Below are 20,916 nucleotides of genomic sequence, written 5' to 3'. Positions count from 1 at the left end.
TCCATCTACAATTACAGGCCGGGCCTTGCCCTATACTTGGGAAAACATTACAATGCACACTTACCTTACCAATAAATCTAAACAATTTTCCAGGTGGGCAGTGGTGACTGGCGAGGGGCGACACCAAAGATTGATGGACGAGAGGACCAAGAGGAATGCCGAGATGCAAATCCAGTCCACAATTTTGACCAGGATAACATAGTAACAGTATCAACTTTCATCTTATTTTAAATAATTTGATTAATTTTTTTGTCTACAATCTTTACAACTGTGTTTTCTTCTTGTTGTTATTATCATTAGGTTTGCTCTCTGTTTCTGATTCATCCCTACCAATATTTAAAAATTCTATTTACTATCTGTAAAAGTATTAAGCCCAGAACAACAGAACAACAAGTGTATGTAATCTGGGTCTCCTCTCCTTATCAATCATCATCATGCACGCATTTCCTCTTTCTCCATTAACATATTGATATGGATATGGTAGTCTTCAAAGATTGTCGTTTGTTTGTCCATGCATACTGTTTTTCACTGTCAAAGCTTTCCCCAAACCCCCTTCCCATCCATTCAACAAACCCTAACCCTCTTCCCCCGGGCTGTGTGACTTATTGAGGTGTGACTAAATTAAATGTACACCAATAATTAATCACACGCTTGGTGGGGTGGATGTGGCGAAAGCAACAGTACTTCAATTTCGAGGCAGAGCGATGATCTTCTTCTGCTTGCTCACCCATGAGCAGTTTATTTTAGAGGTGATTTTTATTCAACAAAAGAACAAAAGAGCGATTGGTTTTTGTGTTTTTGTTGTTTGTTTGTTGTGCATGAAGTGAAGTCAAAGTGTACTGGTAGTCTAACTGTACTCACTAAAGAGTGACTCAAGTCAATAATAGTTCTACAAAATTTTACTTCTACTGCAGGCCGATCTTCACAGTCAGTCAGTACAAGCATCTGAGATGATTGATGGAATAATAAAAAGTCAGGAGGACGTTTTATGAGTAGCATAAAAGCCTAAAGGTAAACATGTTAACAACAACCACAGCAGACCCAAAGGTTTGTGTTGAAGTGGAGTCGAGTGCAGCGGTGGGATGACTGCGGTGCTTTTAATTAACTAACTTAACCTAAGCAGTGCCACGGGCCGATCTAATCGGCCCTGTGTTAAGAGTGAAAGTGCTCTGGCCGATCTGATCGGCCCAAGAGCTGACACTCATTTGGGAGGGGTTTCTTTCAAGTTATGCTGCTTGAAAATAGAAAATTGCTTCAAATAACTGTCCTGAACACTTATCTCTTTCTTTTGAAAGCTGTATTTGCCCATATTCAGTCTCACTCACAGTAATTTCTTCATTTGAAAGTAAGGCTGTAATCGGGTTCAGGAAACGAGCGTTTTTGTGAAGCTGCACTAGCTGTTGTTCACCAGTAGATGGCTCTAATCTGCCAGCAGCCCCAGAGACAGTGCAGCAAGCGTCCGAGCTGGAGAGGGTTGCACTGCAGAAGCTTCTGGCAATCGGGCTGAAAACATCCACAAACCAGCACAGGTACGGCTCAATAAACAGTACCAATTACTTGGTTAATGTGACAAATTTATCTGTACTTCAAAAGTATTTATTTGATGCAAAATTGCCCGTTACTTTTAATTCTCGGGTGACTCTCCGACTCATTTTATAAATTAACTGTCCATTCCCGACCCGTCTAAATACTTCCAACCTTATTTCCACTTGTATTGGACAGGATCAGTTACTAAAAGGCCGTTCTCTCCTCTCAGAGCAGTGGCGACAGGCCTTGGAAGTAGGCCTACCGAGCATGGCCACGATGAAAATAAATCGAGTAGGCAATTTACAGGGTTTGGGGGAAGTATCACACATGTGCAGGCCAATATTTTAAAATATTTACTATGAAAATTCGAGCTTTCAAGAGTGCAGGGAATCTCTAACAAATAAATGAAGGGAGCACGTAACAATGGCCATAACAAGGTTAGTGGTTCATGTGATTTTAGCATGCACAAGGGGTGAATTTCGTGGACAGTGCCTTTGAAATCAGAGCTATTCTAACTGAAATTAAACTTGACTATATCGTAATGTTAATGGGTTTGCATTAATTTCGGCCTGTTTTCCTCCTCCTCACAGTGCCCTCACAAGCTGCAATACAAAGGATTTATGTGATAAAGATTTCTCATGCACTAGAAAATGTATTGCCGTGAAATGAAAACATAAGTTCCTGCTTCGTAACTGTCTTTACTATCTAACAGCTTTGGCAAAGAAAGGCTACGGTTTGAAAGCTGTGTGTTTGTGTTTCGTCTGTGTTTTGAGAAGCAGCTCGGTTTTCTAAATTATAGCATGTACATAGTTCTATAGCTTTCTACTGTATGCAACATACGCTACGTGGGAAGGGAAATCATTGGATTATTTGCTTTAGGATGGATGGATGGATTGACGAATGCAGTGTTTTCAATGCTGTGGCCTTCTTTGGCGATAGGCTTCAGATTACATTTGTTAAAAAACAGACCTGTATGTTTTTGGGGAGTTGAGTTGAGGGAGGATGGAAGGGGCAGGCACAGTGACAAGCTTGGTGTTGAACTGACATTCACTAGCAGCCATGAAATGTATTCGGACTTGTAAAGAGTTTTGCACCCAGTCACGGGCAGAAGAGGGACAAAAAAGCCACAGAATGCTCATCTAATTTCTGAGTTAGCACTTCACGTGTCTATCTCCCTGTCATCACAAGCCCTTACCATTTAGCACATTCAAAGAATCTGCTTGTGAAAAACATCATGACGAGACCAGTGTGGTTGGAGACACCTTGCTCCTATTACCTACCATTTAGCAGATGAATAGGGGCATAGGTAAGCGTTGTACGTATTGTTTGTGTGTCTGTTAGATTTTTTTGCTTGCTATCCCAATCATTCGAAATTTAATTTTTTGCTGACTAGCATGCAAAGATACACTAGTATTTACAGACAGAGGCCCAACTGCAGATCGCAAAATCAATCAGCCTCTGTTTACTCTTGAGAAGCTTGATTTTCTTCCCATTTTCACAAATAGCTGCATGACACATTTTTCTGCAGGGAATGCACTTTGAAAATTAGTTAAAAAAAACAAAAGGACAGCCCGCATTTCTCAATGCATATTTGTATTTTGCATATTATGCTTTTACTTGAAGAGAAATCATCAGGCTAGACCTGCATTTTTCTTTTGCTCTGAAAATTTATCATTGTTGAAGTTGAGCACTTTGCAAAAATGAAAAACATCCTTAGCTACCACTTCACAGGCTAAAGTGTGCAGACCTCCTTGTTGGAGGGAACTGTGTAATCTTAAGGCTGTGGTATGCGAAGATAGTCTGATGAAAGGTAAGCTGGTTTTATCACTCGGGTGAGTTGTTGGGATCCTGTACCTCTTCCCATCAACCGCTTTCTCCCCTTATGCTGAGAAAAGCGGAGAGACGGAGATGATTCTTATTACGATTGCATGGTATATACATTGTGGCCCTTATTTATGAGGGCGTCCACCACCGTTGCATCACCTTTTTGTGTCAATGCGGTGGTGTAAACAACGCGCCACACTGCACCCTATTTGCAAAGTGAGGTATCTAGGTAGATGCGTCATTTTGTAAATGCATGCGCTACATTATACCTGTGTCAGGTAGAATGTATTTTGGTTGGGCGTTCCCCTGAAAAAAACCTTGTAGAAGTGGTTTAGTGAAATCTATGTGATGTCACTATATCACTCCTACGACTTGACTGCGTAACAATCCTTACGCCTGCGCCAAGCAGGCGTATGGAGTGATGCAGGGCTTTTTACATGGGACTCGTGTAATGACACATTGATGGAGTTGCGTTAGGTATCCGACACTCCAGCAAGGCGTCATTTTTGCGCCAAATAGTATGACAGGATTCCTGACATATCTGTTGAATCCTTGATACATGGAGCTCTGTAGTGTAAATACATCACATCCACAGTGTCACAAAGATTTTGTAATTAAAAGTGACGGATGACAGTTTTTAGCCTGCGATATGTCACTTTTCATAAATGAGGCATTGTGAGAGTGTTTGAGTATTCATATGTGTTGCTTTATATGTACTGATTGGTGATACGTTAGACTGTGTTGCTCTCTGTGGGTATGCATATGGATATTAGGTGTCTGTGATGTTGGTCACGTCTTAGGCATTGGACTTTGTGCTTTTGGATGTAGGAGAGTGACTCTGGGTGTTTGTATAGCTAACTGTGGCAGTTTGGATTCTGAAGAGGAAATAGTACACTGTATATCGAGTGTGAAGAGGCGCCTGAGATCTTAGTGTCTTCAGGGCGATTGGTGCGCTATTTAGCTGTTATGGGAGTGTGGTGGGAATGTTTTTACTGGGCTGTTGGGTGTGATTGTTGGTGTTTGGAGGGAATTGTAAGAGTCTCTGGAATTTTATTTAATGAAGCAGATTAATTTTTGGGCCGAGTAGTTTTTAGGATTTTTGGTGGTGTTGGTTGAGTTCCTTTGGATATTTTGAGTGTGATTGAGTGCTTGTTGAGGGTTTCTTAGTGCTCTGAGGATGTACACACGCAATGCAGGTTCTTGAGTGGCATTAGAAGGTTATGTGGGTACATTATGAGGGCATCTAGGGAGTGTTGTGTGTGTCCAGGGAAGTGGTTATAGTGCCTTTGATGCATTTGGAGTATTAGGATCTTAGGGGCCTGGAGTATTGGCTTATGAGAGTTATTTGTTAGAGCTTTTGAGGCACTCTCACTGTGCCTTCTTTCTATATTCTGGCAGATTCTAGGAGGTGACCCCAGGTGCTGCCCACACTAGTGATGTACATCAAAGGCTGGCTTTGGCCTGGAAAGTTTCCAGAACTTCGGCGAGCTCTAACAAGTCTCTCAATATGGCCCTGCTTCCATCTTACACCAACCGCGGTCTTCAGACAACTCCAGGATCCACGGTGCTTCTCTACTCTGTGCTCCACACTGAGCAGTTCTCACTGTTTCCTTCTTGTGGTCAGCTGGATCAGTGTCCTGGGGAGGAAGCAAATGGCAATGGCTTTACGTTGCAAAGGCTCTACCACCTTCATGATTTCTGCTTGTAAGTCAGTGAATCAGTGCCTTTTGGACTTGTTCTCGAACACCTCTGCTGGCTGTGGGGACTCCTCTGACATGGCAATGGCCCTAATGGTGCCCGTGGCCCCTTCCTGGTGTGCGTGGGTCACATATAATGATGGCCGTCCCGATCAGACCACATACTCAGGGTGACTGTCCCAACAGCCTGTTGCCCCCTCTTATACAAGAGGTCACAGACACAGGGGATGGCCCATAGTCTCAGGTGATTGGGCGACAGCCAAAATCTCAGCTGTATTGGCGATGGCCCTCCACACAGGGTCACAGACACAGACAATGACCTCAACAGGATGAGTGTTACAAGGTAACTGCCCGCTACTTCACTGCACCATCAATCTCGTGGCGCAGTTTGTAAAGATGCATGACTGGGGAAGAATCACAAGGAAAAGGGACCTTTTGAGACACTCGTAAAATACAAAAGGTTTTTAGAGCAGAAATCTATTTGGAAGGGGCAAGTAAATACACACAGGTTCATAGGCTGGCTTGCTGAGCTCCTCCAAGCCAGGGTTAATGATTGGAAGGCATCAACAACACTGGATTGCAAGACAAAATATCAACCACAAATATATTGTGCTTCAAAAAAATCAGAGCCAGAATATCAACTAAAAACAGAGTTATGTTGAATCTGTGTTTAACTTGTCACATCTACAGGTGCTTTAAAGACAGAGGTCAAATGTCTAACTATGTCTTCTGACAAATTACTGCATGATTGGTGTTTACTTTTCTTTGTCTGACTGCACAGTGAGAGGAGTTTTAAAAGTGCCTGCCTTTCTGTGGCTGGACTGTGGCAACCCATACATAGTAGTGATGGAGGATAGAGCCAGGTCCATTCTTAACATTTCAATTGTAAGTGTAATCATAATTGCACTTATTTCATGCTTACTACCCCAGACCAGGCTTCAAATCATTTTTTCAATGAGTAGCGCGATACTCCGGAACCCAAAAAGCATTAGTTGTGAATTAGTATAGAGAAATGTGAAAGTAATTTGAGTGGTGGACATGTTAGTCACTCCTTTGGATTCAGAAGGATAGCGAAATGATAGAAGAGGGAAAAAGGTTTACATTTATATAACACTTGTTACCCCATATGGGGTGTTGAAGTGCTTTTTTGGCGAGTAGCACGCTACTCCAGAAACCATAAAGGATTAGTGGATAATTAGTATAGTGAAATATGAAAGTAATTTAAGTGGTGGATATTAGTCAGTTATTTTGATTGAGTAGAGTAGTTGGAGAGATAGTAGAGGGAAAAAGGTTTGCATTTATACAGTCCTCGCTACCCTTGATGGAGTTTTGAAGCATTTTTCTCGACGAGTATAGGTTGGAATTGTGTGGAGGGAGCCTAGAGGCATTTTAGAGTTCTTGGAGTGCTGGTACCGTGTTGATCTTGGGCCACCTGTGAAAGGGGTTTGCGTTCTTAGGGTATCTGATGGCATATTGGCAGGTAAAGACAGTGTCAAGGTAAGTCATGCACTACACTAATTAATCAGATAATTTCTCCAACTCTCAACTCCCTATAGTGGCCCAAACAGCCTTACTGCTCTCTCTCTGTCTTTTACTCACTATTATCTTTTTCAGTTTTCCACTCTTAGTCCCTCATTAGAAATTCAGTTTTTGGCCCAACTCCTTATTATGTGTTTCTGAACCTTGGTATTTGACTCGCACACACCCCTGCATAAACAGAAGCAGATCTGGCAGTCATGCTCTCTCCTTCCTCCTAAAGCCAGGAATGATCAGCCCCTGTGCATCAGAGTCACCGCGTCAGTTCGTGAATTCCACTAGAAAGTGAAGTCCTGACTCTTGATCTAGCACCTACTCTGGCCTAAATATTTCCTGCTTAAGCACCAGGATACCCTTCTGGGATAACATGGATATCTGATATCGGGCATAGGCCTCTTGCTACATGGCTTGTTTGGTGAACCTGAAGCAAGCATTGGTCTCGGTATCTTGTTGTCAGGGGGATGGTCAGATGCGGTGTTAGTCTAGCAGTCAGGGTCCTGTTCTGTGATTATCTTTTGATCTCAGCTTGGATAAACAATGAGCTTAGCCTTCATGACCTTGCGGACAGTGCAGAGTAAATAGAACTGCTCTACTCTGCATAATAAATAGCAGTCCAACTTATCAGAAAAGGATACAGATAAGCATACGGTGTTGACTGACAAATTGGGTGGATATAAACCAGTGGAAAGTCAGTCACGTTTGATGTGGGGGTGAGAGAGGCTGACCAATGTCTTTTTAGAAGTGATTTTATTGCCCTTGGTTTAGCACTACATGGTTTCACTAATACCAACAGTGTTCTGCATGAGAGTTTCCGATGGGATTCTTTGCTTCTAAAAATGCTACTTACAATCCAACTCTGCATAGTAAAAGGGTGAGTATCAAATAAATGGATTTGTGCGATTTGGGGATGTGTGACTAGTAGTACTTTAAATCATTAAATTATGTTTTTTCTTCACATGCTGGAAACCGTACTCATGAGAACACCTGGATGGTGTCTGTGATGAAGGTGAAGAAGATGAATAATCACGTCATGCTGGAAATACTGTTGGATGTTGCCAAAGAAGCAATATTCTGGTAAGTCGGTGACTAGAAGGTATACCAAATCTGTGGACCTCCTGGGAAGCATCTTGGTATACACTCTAGGAATCCGGATCTAGTTTTTACTCTTTCACCAAGAGGAGCACAGGGTCAGGATATAGACATGCTCCTTTTCCCCTCCTAAGTGGACCCGGAACTTCAACAATAGTCAACTACAAGTTTAGCTTAGGGACAGCTTGTTGGTTTAAGACAACCTGCCTCTTGTTTTGTATCTCCTCGCTCTGCCATGAATGTTTACTACAGGGACAGGTTGTAGGCACACTCTCTCTCTTTTTTCCCTCTAGGTGAACCGGGTTTTCAACAACCGTCAAGTACACATGTTTAGCCTAGGGACAGCTTGTAGGTTTATGGCAGCTTGCCTTGTGCTAATGCCCTCACTGAGGTGCTTCTGGTGGCAGGAGACCCACAGCACCACTTTGTACAGTTGGTTCAAGGCAACCTCCGTCTGCTTTGGTTTCTCCTGGCTGTACCAACAATGTTTAGTAAAGGGTCAGATTATAGGCACACTCTCTCTCTTTTTTCCCTCTAGGTGGACCGGGTCTTCAACAACCGTCAAGTACACATGTTTAGCCTAGGGACAGCTTGTAGGTTTATGGCAGCTTGCCTTGTGCTAATGCCCTCACTGAGGTGCTTTTGGTGGCAGGAGACCCACAGCACCACTTTGTACAGTTGGTTCAAGGCAACCTCCGTCTGCTTTGGTTTCTCCTGGCTGTACCAACAATGTTTAGTAAAGGGTCAGATTATAGGCACACTCTCTCTCTTTTTTCCCTCTAGGTGGACCGGGTCTTCAACAACTGTCTAGTACACATGTTTAGCCTAGGGACAGCTTGTAGGTTTATGGCAGCTTGCCTTGTGCTAATGCCCTCACTGAGGTGCTTTTGGTGGCAGGAGACCCACAGCACCACTTTGTACAGTTGGTTCAAGGCAACCTCCGTCTGCTTTGGTTTCTCCTGGCTGTACCAACAATGTTTAGTAAAGGGTCAGATTATAGGCACACTCTCTCTCTTTTTTCCCTCTAGGTGGACCGGGTCTTCAACAACCGTCAAGTACACATGTTTAGCCTAGGGACAGCTTGTAGGTTTATGGCAGCTTGCCTTGTGCTAATGCCCTCACTGAGGTGCTTTTGGTGGCAGGAGACCCACAGCACCACTTTGTACAGTTGGTTCAAGGCAACCTCCGTTAAAGGTACTCAAAAAATCTTTACATATACTATACTACAGGTTTGAACTATAAAGAAAGAACAAAAAAATAATAAACTTTTTTTATTTTTTACATTTTTATAATTTTTTTGTTTTTTATAATTTTTTTATAACTGTTACTTACTCAACCTACAACTACTTCCAATAAACTGCAAACACTGAAATATATAAAATAGTAATATAGTAATAATAATGTAAAATATTATGATAGTTATGAAGAAAATTGTAAGGCAACAAAAAGCTAGTTCTGTTCCTCCTGAACACTAGGAGAGGGATGACAGTGACTTAACTGGGGATAACATTGCTCATGAACACCAAGTTTACAGGCAGGATACCAGTGGCGGGACCTTTTTCTCCCCCAGGCTGACTCCTGTCAGAGCACACAGCACAGTCTCTCTCTTTTCGCCCAGGCAACAGCGCAAAGCCGTGCTCCTCACTACAAAGAGAAAGTAGTGGTGTTGTAGGTATTTGTTCTTGAGAGAAACCATCCTGCCGTAGACAAAGTGCCTCTACAAGACTCACTATAAAACTGTGGCAAACATTGCATGGAGCAGTATTCAATTTATACAATTCGTAAGCATTCATGATCGACACATCAATCAGATTACGCCATACCTTGGACCAGTATCTGTGTGTTGATCTCTCTGCTGCAAATTTGTATATTTTGCGGTCGCTTACATCAACACCACCCATTCCTTTATTGTAGTCTAGAATGACTTGAGGTTTGATGATTGACATCCCAGACCTTGTCTGTACAGTCACATCATCTGCTAGGCTAGAGGTGGACAGCAGTAGAACAGGCTTGCGTTGGCTTTTCTTTTCTCTAAAGGCGCATGCCAATACCCCTTTCTTTCTCATATACTTAGACATTTCTGCCTGCAATTTGGCCCTTGCAATCGCTGGAGGCAGCCCTTTAGAGTTTGCCCGCACTGTGCCTGTTAATAGAGTTTTGTTCTCAAGTAGCTCCTCCGCTAGACTGACACTTGTGTAATAGTTATCAGTCATTAGATGATACTCTTTACCTAGTAAATCACATGAGCGGAGAAGACTCATCACCTTGTTGAACACAAACCCCTTTTCTGTTCCTATTGTTTTATCCTTCCCAGTATATAAATCTACATGAAGGACATAACTGTTACTGCTGTCGCATACCTCAAATTTCTTAATGCCAAACCTAGCATGCCTTTTATTAGGCATGTATTGAATGTAAGCCACCCTATTTTTCATGCCAATCATTGATTCGTCAATACAAATCACCTGATGTGGCACATAATACCGCTTAAAAGCATGGTTCAATGAATCAAGTACTGGCCTAATCTTATGCCACGGGTCATAACCTTCAACTCCCCTCACCTTTGCCGTGGCATTGTCATTTATGTGAAGCATTCTTGTGACAATAAGGTATTGCCACAATGGCATGACTTGCCCAAAGAAAGGTGTGGCCTGAGAAGGGTGTGACAAATCCCAGTAATGTTTCACGTTACGTTTCTTTATGAGGCCCATGTTAATAGATAAACCAATCCATTTTTTCAAGAGGCCTACAGTCAAGCCCCCATTCATCCATCGACGTAGCCGTGAATGGGGATGCTCACTGATCCAGTTTGCCATTTTGTCCAGCAAATCTCTTGCATACTTGTTTGTTTCACGAACTATGTGTACAAGCAGTTCCATAGTTAAAAACAATTGCAAATATACAACTGGGGGGAATTTCTTGGTGGAACTTTCCGGACTCCTGGATTCCTCACAATAAACTCAATACCATAATTGTTATTATCATTGCCTGGTGCAATTTCATCCCAGACAGTCTCATACAGATCTTCTTGAGATAAATCTTCTTCTTCTTCTCCTCCACACTCACCAAGGTCCTCATCACCTACACTCTCTTCCCCACTGCTGGACTCCAGACCCTCCCCAGAATCCACCTCAATGTCACTGTCACCCTCTGAATAAATATCTGGAGCTTCATCCAAACATTTGAACAAAGATTCCTCTGTGTCAATCTTAAATCGTTTGGTGTTCATGTTCTTAATTTGAAAAAATGCACAGATGAAAAAATTAGCACCCTCCCTCACAAGCCTTAGTTGTGTAACTTCTGTGAGGTAAAAATGATTAACCAACACGTCCTACTCCCCAAAAATTGTTGTGGACTATGGTTAATGTAAAAAAAAAAAAACAGAAAAACAATCCAAACCCTCCTTCACACTGCCCAAGTTTTACTTAAAATAATTGAAAAATGAATTCTAAAACACCCTATATATTCACAAAAAAAGAATCTGTAGCATTGAAAAAACAAAACAATTATAAATTAGTAATTCTCTCACAAGCTCCTAAAAACCTAACCACTCTCCAGCACACCCAAATCCCTGTCAGAGAAATTTCTGTCAGTGAGGGGGCTAATGTATCTTTTTGGCTGCTCATGGCAGGAGTACGCTGACAGAGAAGAAGGACAAGCAGACACAGTGCACCTTTCAGTGGAAAGAGTCGGCCATTTTGTAATAACTGTTTGAGGTAATTTTTCAAAAGCATCGCAGCCATATATATTTTTCACAAACTGAAAAAGATAGCCTAAAATAAATTTGATATTACCAACATGACTTATTTTTCTTCTGCTAATTCTGCTTATAGCGAAATAGGTATTATACATATATTTTCTCTGCTAATTTTGAATAGCTGATAATACTTTTAATACTGGTGACTGAATTTGTTTGTAATGTTAACCTCTACTGTAAGGATGGTCTTATTTCCATTTCCTGATAGTTAATCGCTTTGAATCTTTCCATTGTATCCAGCTTTACTTTTCTTTCTCTGACTGCACAGTGAGAGGAGTTTTTAAAGTGGCTGCATATCTGTGGCTGGACTGGTGCAACCCATACATAGTAGTGATGGAGGCTAAAGACAGGTCTATTCTTAACATTTCAATTGTAAGTGTAATTATAATTGCAATTTTTTAGCGTTTACTATCCCTGACGAGATGTCAAATCGCTTTTATTTTCCTCCGGAACCCAAAAAGGATTAGTGGTGAATTAGTATTGTAAAAAGTGAAAGTAATTTGAGTGGTGGACATGTTAGTCAGTTATTACAGCACCCCTTTGTACAGTTGGTTCAAGGTGCCCTGCCTCCCCTTTTTTGTCTCCTTGCTCTGCCATGAATGTTTTGAACAGAGACAGGTTGAGGACACACTCCCTCTCTCTTTTTCCGCTTCTCGGTGGACCAGAACTTCAACAACCGTCAACTACATATGTTAAGCCTAGGGACAGCTTGTAGGACAGCTTTCCTTGCTTGTAGGACAGCTTTCCTTGAGCTAATACCCTCACTGAGTTGCGTTTACTGCCAGCAGAGCCACAGCACCACTTTTACAGTTGGTTCAAGGCAACCTCGCTCTTGTTTTGTCTCTCCTGGCTCTGCCAAGAATGTTATTTTTTTAACATATCTTTATTTCACAACATACATTTGAATCATACATTCATAGCACTTAACAAGGATTTAATCAATCACCTTACAGTTTTCCCCAGTATGAAATATGACCGCACATGCAACCCCGACTGGAGGTACCACAGGGTTTCAACATGTGTCCATGGGATACTGAGTCTGCCTGTCTGACGTATTCATCCAGATACCTTAATGTTAGTCATTTTTTCTCCCTGTGTGCAGAATACCTCTGAGGGAGTTTCCAGGATACCAGGAAACTGTATAAGATGTTTTGCCATTTTGCAGTGCTTCACATGTGTCTTAGATAGGAACTATTGCAGTGGCCGTCCAACAAAACAAAGGGCAAACTTATAACAACAAACCATCCTAGCAGTGTTCATTCTGGGCTGTATAGTGGGTTCCCAGCTGTTTGTCGTATAAATCGCTTACAACACTCCAGGACAACAGACAACAGAATCCAGTCCTGTGGAACGTCAGCCTTTCAAGCCAGAAGATTCTCTAGTAATGCTTCTTGAGGAGTAAATCTACCCGTCAGGCCTGTTTCTTCCTGGCTGGAACCAGCTGGAGGCTGTGCCACCCACTGTAGTTTGTCAGATAAATAATAACATGCGAAGTCAGGGGCTCCCAAGTCTCCGTCAATAGGAGAGCATCGAAGAGTCTCCATTCGCAACCTGTGTTGACCACTATCCCACACCGGCTCTCAAGAAATGTGCCAGTCCATACTGGTCTAACAAGTCTGGTCATCCATATAAGGATTCATAGTATATTTGGAAAGGTCAGCTAGGGCAAAGGGTAAGGAGAGTACCAAAACTGCACCACCAGTGGCACCGGGGCAGCTTAGTGCAGAAGTCAAAGTCGGAGGTTGGCCGAATGCTTTCAAATGAAGACTGGGAATGCCTAGAGCTACACTGCTTGCAGAGAAGTAGATTGGTTGCAGGTGCCAAACTTTGGGGGTAAAAAAGGGGGTGGTGATGGATTAAACCCAGATCTTTTGACTGGGTGTGAGTGTTTGATTGATTCAGATGCTCTGTCCATCACCACCCCCTTTAGTACCGCTTTTGGCCGCCATAAGTGTGGCAGGGTATGCTCAGACGTGAGTCCCTTGCTCACTTTGCCACTGGATTCAAGCAAGCCGGGCTGAAGACGGCTGGAATGCCAGAAACCGGTCCTCGGAAGCTTGTTTCCGGTCCAGGGAAGACATGGCTTGGCAGTTCGGGATTGACTGTTCCCATGAGGCACAGGGTCAGACTGATTTGCATATAGCCATGTCTGAACTGGGGTGGCAGAGTGGGCTAAAGAACGGTGATGGATTAAACCCAGATCTTTTGTCTGGGTGTGAGTGTTTGATTGATTCAGATGTTCTGTCCATCACCACCCCCTTTTGTACAAAAGTTGGGGGTTAGCACAAGCACAGGGGGGGGGCTTCAGAGTAGAACCAAACATACACCACCAGGGGCACAGGGGTGGCCAAGTGCAGGATGCCAATTAAGTTCCAGGCACCCAATGCTTCTCAATAGAGTTTCTTCTTTTGCCAAAAAGTTTGCAGGCGTGGCACCAGAGGTTGCAGGCGAGAGACCAATGATAGCAGAGGTAAGTAGAGGTGTAGAGGGTCATATGGGCAGGAAGGATCCAGCCATAATGCATTAATGACATTGAAAGACTTGGAAAAGTGTAATTAAAAGTCAAAGGTCAACAGACATGATCCCCGACACCAATGAAACCAATGAAAGCACAAGTATTTATCAAGACAATTACAATAATGCAACACTAGTAACACATTATCCAAGGGTAGTGTGCAATAACGACCTTGATACACCTAAACAAGTATAATTAGAGGTCAAAGGTCATAAAGCATAACCTCCTCCAACACTATAACTAAGGAGGATGCAGGTACTCATCATTACAATTCCAATAATGCCTCAATTGTAACAAATGATCTAACAGTAATGGATTAAAGGCCATGAAACACTTAGAACAGTGTAAATAGAGGTCAAAGGTCAAACCACATGACCCCCCTCCCACCAATTTAATGAACAAAAATGTAAGTAATTATCATTACAATTCAAACACTGCAACACTTGTAAACAATGGTCTCACCGTAATGGAATAAACTCCGTATACATCTGCAATAAGGGCAAATAGAGGTCAAAGGTCAAATGTTATCACCTCTACAATAATTTGAACAAGGGAAAAAATAGTACTTTGCATGCCGAGTACAATAATGCCACACTTGTTGAAATTGATCCAACGGTAACAGAATAAACAGAAAAAAGGTTAAAAAAAGTTTATTTAGGGGTCAAAGGTCACGTTTTTTTCACCTCTTATAAAATTTGACTAGTTGACCTGTGAGATCAGACAACGACCTTTACAAAGATACCTCACTTTGCAAAAACAATTTCACTGTTACAAAGATATATCCTTTGCACACTTCCAGTAGCTACCATTTAGGGTCAAAGGTCAAGGACTGTGACCTTCAGGAGTTATATGCATGAAATCATATGCCAACCAATCACAAAATATGCATCACTACTGTGCCTAAAAGTCAGAAAATAAATTTTGAGATGTTGAACATATGTCCAATAACAAGATTGAGATCATTGTATGAAAAACCCCAACAGACGAAACAGCATGTCGGCCATTTTGTAGCATGTAAAGTGCTGTCAAAAGCAGCAAAAATATGTATTTTCATGAATTTACTAACGGTAGTCTCTGAACCATCCATTTTACTTCTGTGAACCAATTCTGATAGGCTTATAAGTTTAGATTCTGCACAACAATAGAAAAAACATGACAAATGTTTGTGTTTATATCTATGTCATAGTTTGACAAAGAGCCATCAAAAACACAAAAAACAAAATCAAAATCAAAATCTGCCCTATTACCATTGAGCAAACGAACTAATAAATATTTCTGAGTATCTGCTTTTGGAAAACACTATTTTTTTTATTACCCTACCAACGCGGTCATTTACACTTATCATTTTCTCAGTCACCTGGCGGCCATCTTGAATTGTGTCATGTGACTTCAGGGTGTTTTATAAATGTAAGTTTTATATGCAAATTAATAGTTCAAGAAGTACTGAAACCAAAAATGTATAGTTTCCCAACATTATAATCATAATTACACAAACTACAGCATGTTAAAGCAAAGCACCCCAAAAAGTCATTAAATGGCTTAGCACTGAAGGATTTTCAATGGGCACTAATAGGGTTAAAGTGTAAAATGCTATGTTTGGAATGGATATGTGCTTTGCCTTTGTCCAACTCTTTAAAAAAAAGTACTCTAAACGGATGATGTGTTAAGCAACGTGCCGTCAGGCCTGTCACTGTGGGCCTGCTCTGTCCTGTTGTTGTTGAAGGTCAATGCTGGAAACAGACTAGAGTAGAGATGATGCATACATGCCGCCTCAGAAAGTGTTCTTGTTGCACTACACCAAAACTTGTGTATTTGTTTTAACTTTGTTTCTCAATATCCCCTTTGTGTTTCCATCTACAATTACAGGCCGGGCCTTGCCCTATACTTGGGAAAACATTACAATGCACACTTACCTTACCAATAAATCTAAACAATTTTCCAGGTGGGCAGTGGTGACTGGCGAGGGGCGACACCAAAGATTGATGGACGAGAGGACCAAGAGGAATGCCGAGATGCAAATCCAGTCCACAATTTTGACCAGGATAACATAGTAACAGTATCAACTTTCATCTTATTTTAAATAATTTGATTAATTTTTTTGTCTACAATCTTTACAACGGTGTTTTCTTCTTGTTGTTATTATCATTAGGTTTGCTCTCTGTTTCTGATTCATCCCTACCAATATTTAAAAATTCTATTTACTATCTGTAAAAGTATTAAGCCCAGAACAACAGAACAACAAGTGTATGTAATCTGGGTCTCCTCTCCTTATCAATCATCATCATGCACGCATTTCCTCTTTCTCCATTAACATATTGATATGGATATGGTAGTCTTCAAAGATTGTCGTTTGTTTGTCCATGCATACTGTTTTTCACTGTCAAAGCTTTCCCCAAACCCCCTTCCCATCCATTCAACAAACCCTAACCCTCTTCCCCCGGGCTGTGTGACTTATTGAGGTGTGACTAAATTAAATGTACACCAATAATTAATCACACGCTTGCTGGGGTGGATGTGGCGAAAGCAACAGTACTTCAATTTCGAGGCAGAGCGATGATCTTCTTCTGCTTGCTCACCCATGAGCAGTTTATTTTAGAGGTGATTTTTATTCAACAAAAGAACATATACCTCAGCATTAATTGCCGGCATTGATTGGATTTGTTGTCATTCCTCATGCACAGCACTAACCGTTACGCTGTAGGCTTAGTCAAGTGACTCGATAAAACTATGGTTTGTAACTCTGTCTAGTAGGCTATCCCCACCACCATTATGTTTTATTGTAAAATATTTTAGCTTATTATTGTTGCTCGGTACGTTCTGTACTGTACTTCATTCTAATACTCCTCAAACAGTCTCTCAAAGGCGACTGACTGTCTCATTTTCTTTTTTTGCAAATGCTGCTGCCCTGCCAGTGTCTACTACTACTACTATACTACCACAACCACCCCAATCATGGCATGTTAGAAAAAGGAAACCATCTTCACCATGCAGCCATCGATGTGCCTATGTTAAACATCATGCAAAGGTAAGAGAAGTTTTGGGAGGCATAATTAATAATGGACATGTTTTCAATGAATTCACACACCCCTTTGAGTCCAGATAAAGAATGCATAGACTAGAAAAGAGAGACTGAAAGTACTAGTAGGACAACGCAATCAGTCAGGGGTGTCGCATCTATCTGTTTGTGTCTTACACAGTCAGCCAATTATGTGATGTAAAACAGTAACCCCACCTACAAAACATTAACAACATTGCATGTACAGTAGAAATATAGATTTAATGTACCCTAACAAAAATAAACTATGTAAAAAAACAACACAAAAGCTGACCCACCCCTTCCCTAACCCCAACCAATGTCCGTAAGAAAGTCCAAATGTCCAAAACCCCAACGCCCAATTCCCATCCACCAAAACAAGAATTAAAAAAGGAGCAGAAGACAGGGACTCTATGATGTATCTCGGGATTGGAGGACGACACGCATTTGCTCCTCTAGATGGGAGACGCAGTGCTTGAGAGCGCGGCAGTTGCAGCCACAGTGCAGGGGGCACCAGAGATGGTAATGCGGTGGCGGGTGGTCGCCTGACGGTGGCGCCGTACCGCTGGAGGGCGGTGGCGCCGTACCGCTGGAGCGGGGTGGCTGGGGCCTGGCACACTGGAGGAGGATTGAAGTGCTGCAGTCTCTTCCTCTGCCAAGACCACCAGCTGCCGATATTCGCGCTGGATTGCCTCCAGCTTGCGGCGCCGTGCCTTGGCGGCCAACTCCTTCTGATCAACTTTGGAAGGAGTAGCTGTACATCAAAAAGAAAAAACAAGACAATTGTAAAATATACTCTTAGAAAAACAGTAAGACAAGTTAATTATACACATAGTGGCATGATAGCACTATAAAGCACAGTACATAACATTTATCCTCCAACTTGCTTGGGCTTTAACATTTGCAGGATTTTTTTCAGGCATTCAACCAACCATGCATCAGATTCTTTACTATCAGCCACCTTTGCAATGTGCATGATTGAATCACACGTATCCTTCTGTATGTCAGTCCTAAATATTAAATCACGCCCGTCCTTCTTCCTTCCACCCGTCTTTCACTTTTTAGTTGAACACCAGGTGATCTGATCTGACTTTTAGTCTTCTCCATAAAACTTTCAAAGCGGAGTTGAAATCACAGATAGATGAGGTCATTGGTTACTCAATACTTCCGCCTCTATGCCAATTAAAGGGTGTCTTCACTCTTCAAACTTTCACAACAACTCTTACTTACTTAGGACATCATTAGGATGGTGGGCAAGATGGCCGCCGTAGCTCTGTAGAGGAAAGTCGCTTTTCTCCTCTCTCCTACCCTAGCATGATACTGGACTATTGAATACGGGGATGTGGGACCCTGCTGCTCTCATACATCGTATCTCTGCTGAAGCGCTTGAGTCAGGACACCTGAAAAGAATAATTGCTGCAGCGAAAAGAAGTTTGGTGTAGCTGCTGGAGGAGTATAGCTACTATCGATAATACATCTGTCAACATGTCACAGTGAAATAAGCAAGACAAAGACAAAGAGAAAACAACAGCAACTGGGTCGATCAAAGGCCCAGCAGCGCGAGAAGAAAACCGTACAGGAGCTATTCCAAAAGTTTTGGTGGCTAAAAAACAGATGGAATACCTCAGCCGCTCCTCAAAGGGAGCTCTGCAGAAGAAAACCGACAGACAAGAAAGAAAGTCTGAGGCAAAACCAGAAACCAGACTTGCAGCGAGCAAAGTTGTAAAAGAGCCAACACAGAAGGTTGAAGGGAAATTACACCGAGCACAAACGGCTATCGCAAAGGAGCAGATGCAGCAATCTACGTTACCTGAATCTTTTACACCTAAAGCGCCCCCAATGCTGCAGAAGCGAGCGGATGATGTGCTGCAATCAGGCGTGCTGAGCGGACCCCCAGCATCACAGAATGGGGAAGGTGCTCCGCGGCTCCCAGCCGCACTGAACGCGGGCACCAAGGAAACGGAGGAAGCAGACCGCGAGGACGCAAGCGTTGAAGCTCCGGTTGCCGGGCAACCAACGGACACGTCAGGAAGCAGCAGGCATCGAGCGGAGCAGAGCGCCGGAGCAGAGAAGGTGAGCGACGGGGCAAAGGAGAACGCTACTACAGGTCAGAAAGCTCTCAAGGAGCTTGAAAGACATAACAATGTACAAATGCAGGACGCTTTGCTAACTGTGGAAGCAGGGTTTAATAAAAAAACCTGGCAACCTTCTGAGTCGAGCTGGGGAGCACACAGAGTATTGAAGTGCGACGAGAACTTGAGCAAGAACAGGCCAGTGTTAAGGATGGCAAGGAGGGCAGAGGCAATAGAGGAGGTTCCCCTGAATTTTTTTCAGTTAATAAGGGGTCAGACACAACGGATATAAGCGAGCCTGAAAATGAGGAGGAGGGGAGCTACACTGACCACACTACCGGCTCAGATACAAGCAAGGATTCCAGAGATTTAGCAACACAAAAAAGAAGGAAAGTCGGAATGAGAAGAGATGGGCGAGGGTCTAGAAGTAGCATGAACAAAAAGCTATTGTGGGACTATTCTGCTACTTCAGAGACTTACCAAGAAAGCGGTCAGGGGGAGGGAGACAATGCCGGGCGACCAAAATCTCAGAACGTAACTTTGGAGATGCTGTTTGGTACATTGCAGCAGATGCAATCCGAAGCTAGGGCAGAAAGCCGGAGAGCAAAACGCGACACAAAAAAATTACAAGCCTCGCTGAGGAAGGTAAATAGAAAGTATGAAGAGGTGGAGGAAAGAGTAACCCAGGTCGAAGAAAGAACCAGTAGAGTGGAAGATGAAGTAACGGACTGGCAGACCTTCAAAGCTGAGCAGGGAAAGGCAGTGGAAGACTTGCAGTGGAAGGTTGAAGATTTTGAAAATCGCCAAAGGCGGAACAATGTAAGACTCTTGGGACTTGAAGAAGGGCGGGAGGGGCAGGATCCGAGAGGATATGTGATCAAATTGTTAAAAGAGGCCTTTCCAGAATCACAATGGCAGTGGGAACTAGAAGTGCAAAGAGCCAACAGATATCCTTTATTTGTAAGGAAAACCGTGGGGGGCAGCAGAATGCGCTTCCTAGGGCAATGTTGGTCTTTCTAGGGAACTTCTTAGCGAGGCAAGAGATCATGGATAAGGCTAGACCAGAGTCCAGAAAGACAGCTGATGGAAATACATTTTTTGCCAGGCCTGATTTCTGCCATGTTACGATCGAAAGAAGGTGGAAGCTAAGGCAGCTGATAGCTCCCTTCCTGAAACAAGGTGCAGAAGCATACTTATTGTTCCCGGCAAGATTGAAAGTTATCAGTAAGGGGCACACTAGGATGTTCTTTTCTGAGATAAAAGCGGGGGAATTTTTGACAGCGATCTCAGAGCAAAATAAGGGAAAGGAGAGCAGAGGAAAAACTCCACCAAAAAGCCCACCAAAAACTCCGTAGAGGGAATGTCAGAAAGGGAAAACACAGCTGTAATTGACTGATAGGAGAGCAGGGTAGTGGGGAGTAGCGACACTACAGACTACAGAGGCTACACAAAGGTCAAGATTGACCTATTTGCCTGTAGCTTGGGGGGTGGGATCCAAAAGGGAGGGGGGGGGAAGTGGGGGGGGGGGGAAAGGATTTACACTTAGGATGTGGTTGTGGACACAGCACACGTAGGGTTATAAAGCAAGAGATGCAACACACTATGTTAAGAAGAAGAGAAGGAGAGGAGGAAGTGAATCGTATAGAAACTAATCGACACAGGTACAATCAGGGAGTGGGAAAAAATGAACTGTGATGGCATGTAGGATAGCCTCGATAAATATCTGCGGGCTAAATGAGTTGAATAAAAGACTTAAAGTGGCTGCCCTGTTAAAATCATTACATCTTGATCTAGTATGTCTGCAGGAAACGCACATTGAAGGTACTAAGGCATATGTGTTGGAGCAGCTGGGTTTTAATGTATTA

The sequence above is a fragment of the Lissotriton vulgaris genome, chromosome 11 (assembly GCF_964263255.1).
Source record: "Lissotriton vulgaris chromosome 11, aLisVul1.2, whole genome shotgun sequence".
Lineage (NCBI taxonomy): Eukaryota > Metazoa > Chordata > Amphibia > Caudata > Salamandridae > Lissotriton > Lissotriton vulgaris.
This window is presented reverse-complemented; position numbering follows the sequence as displayed.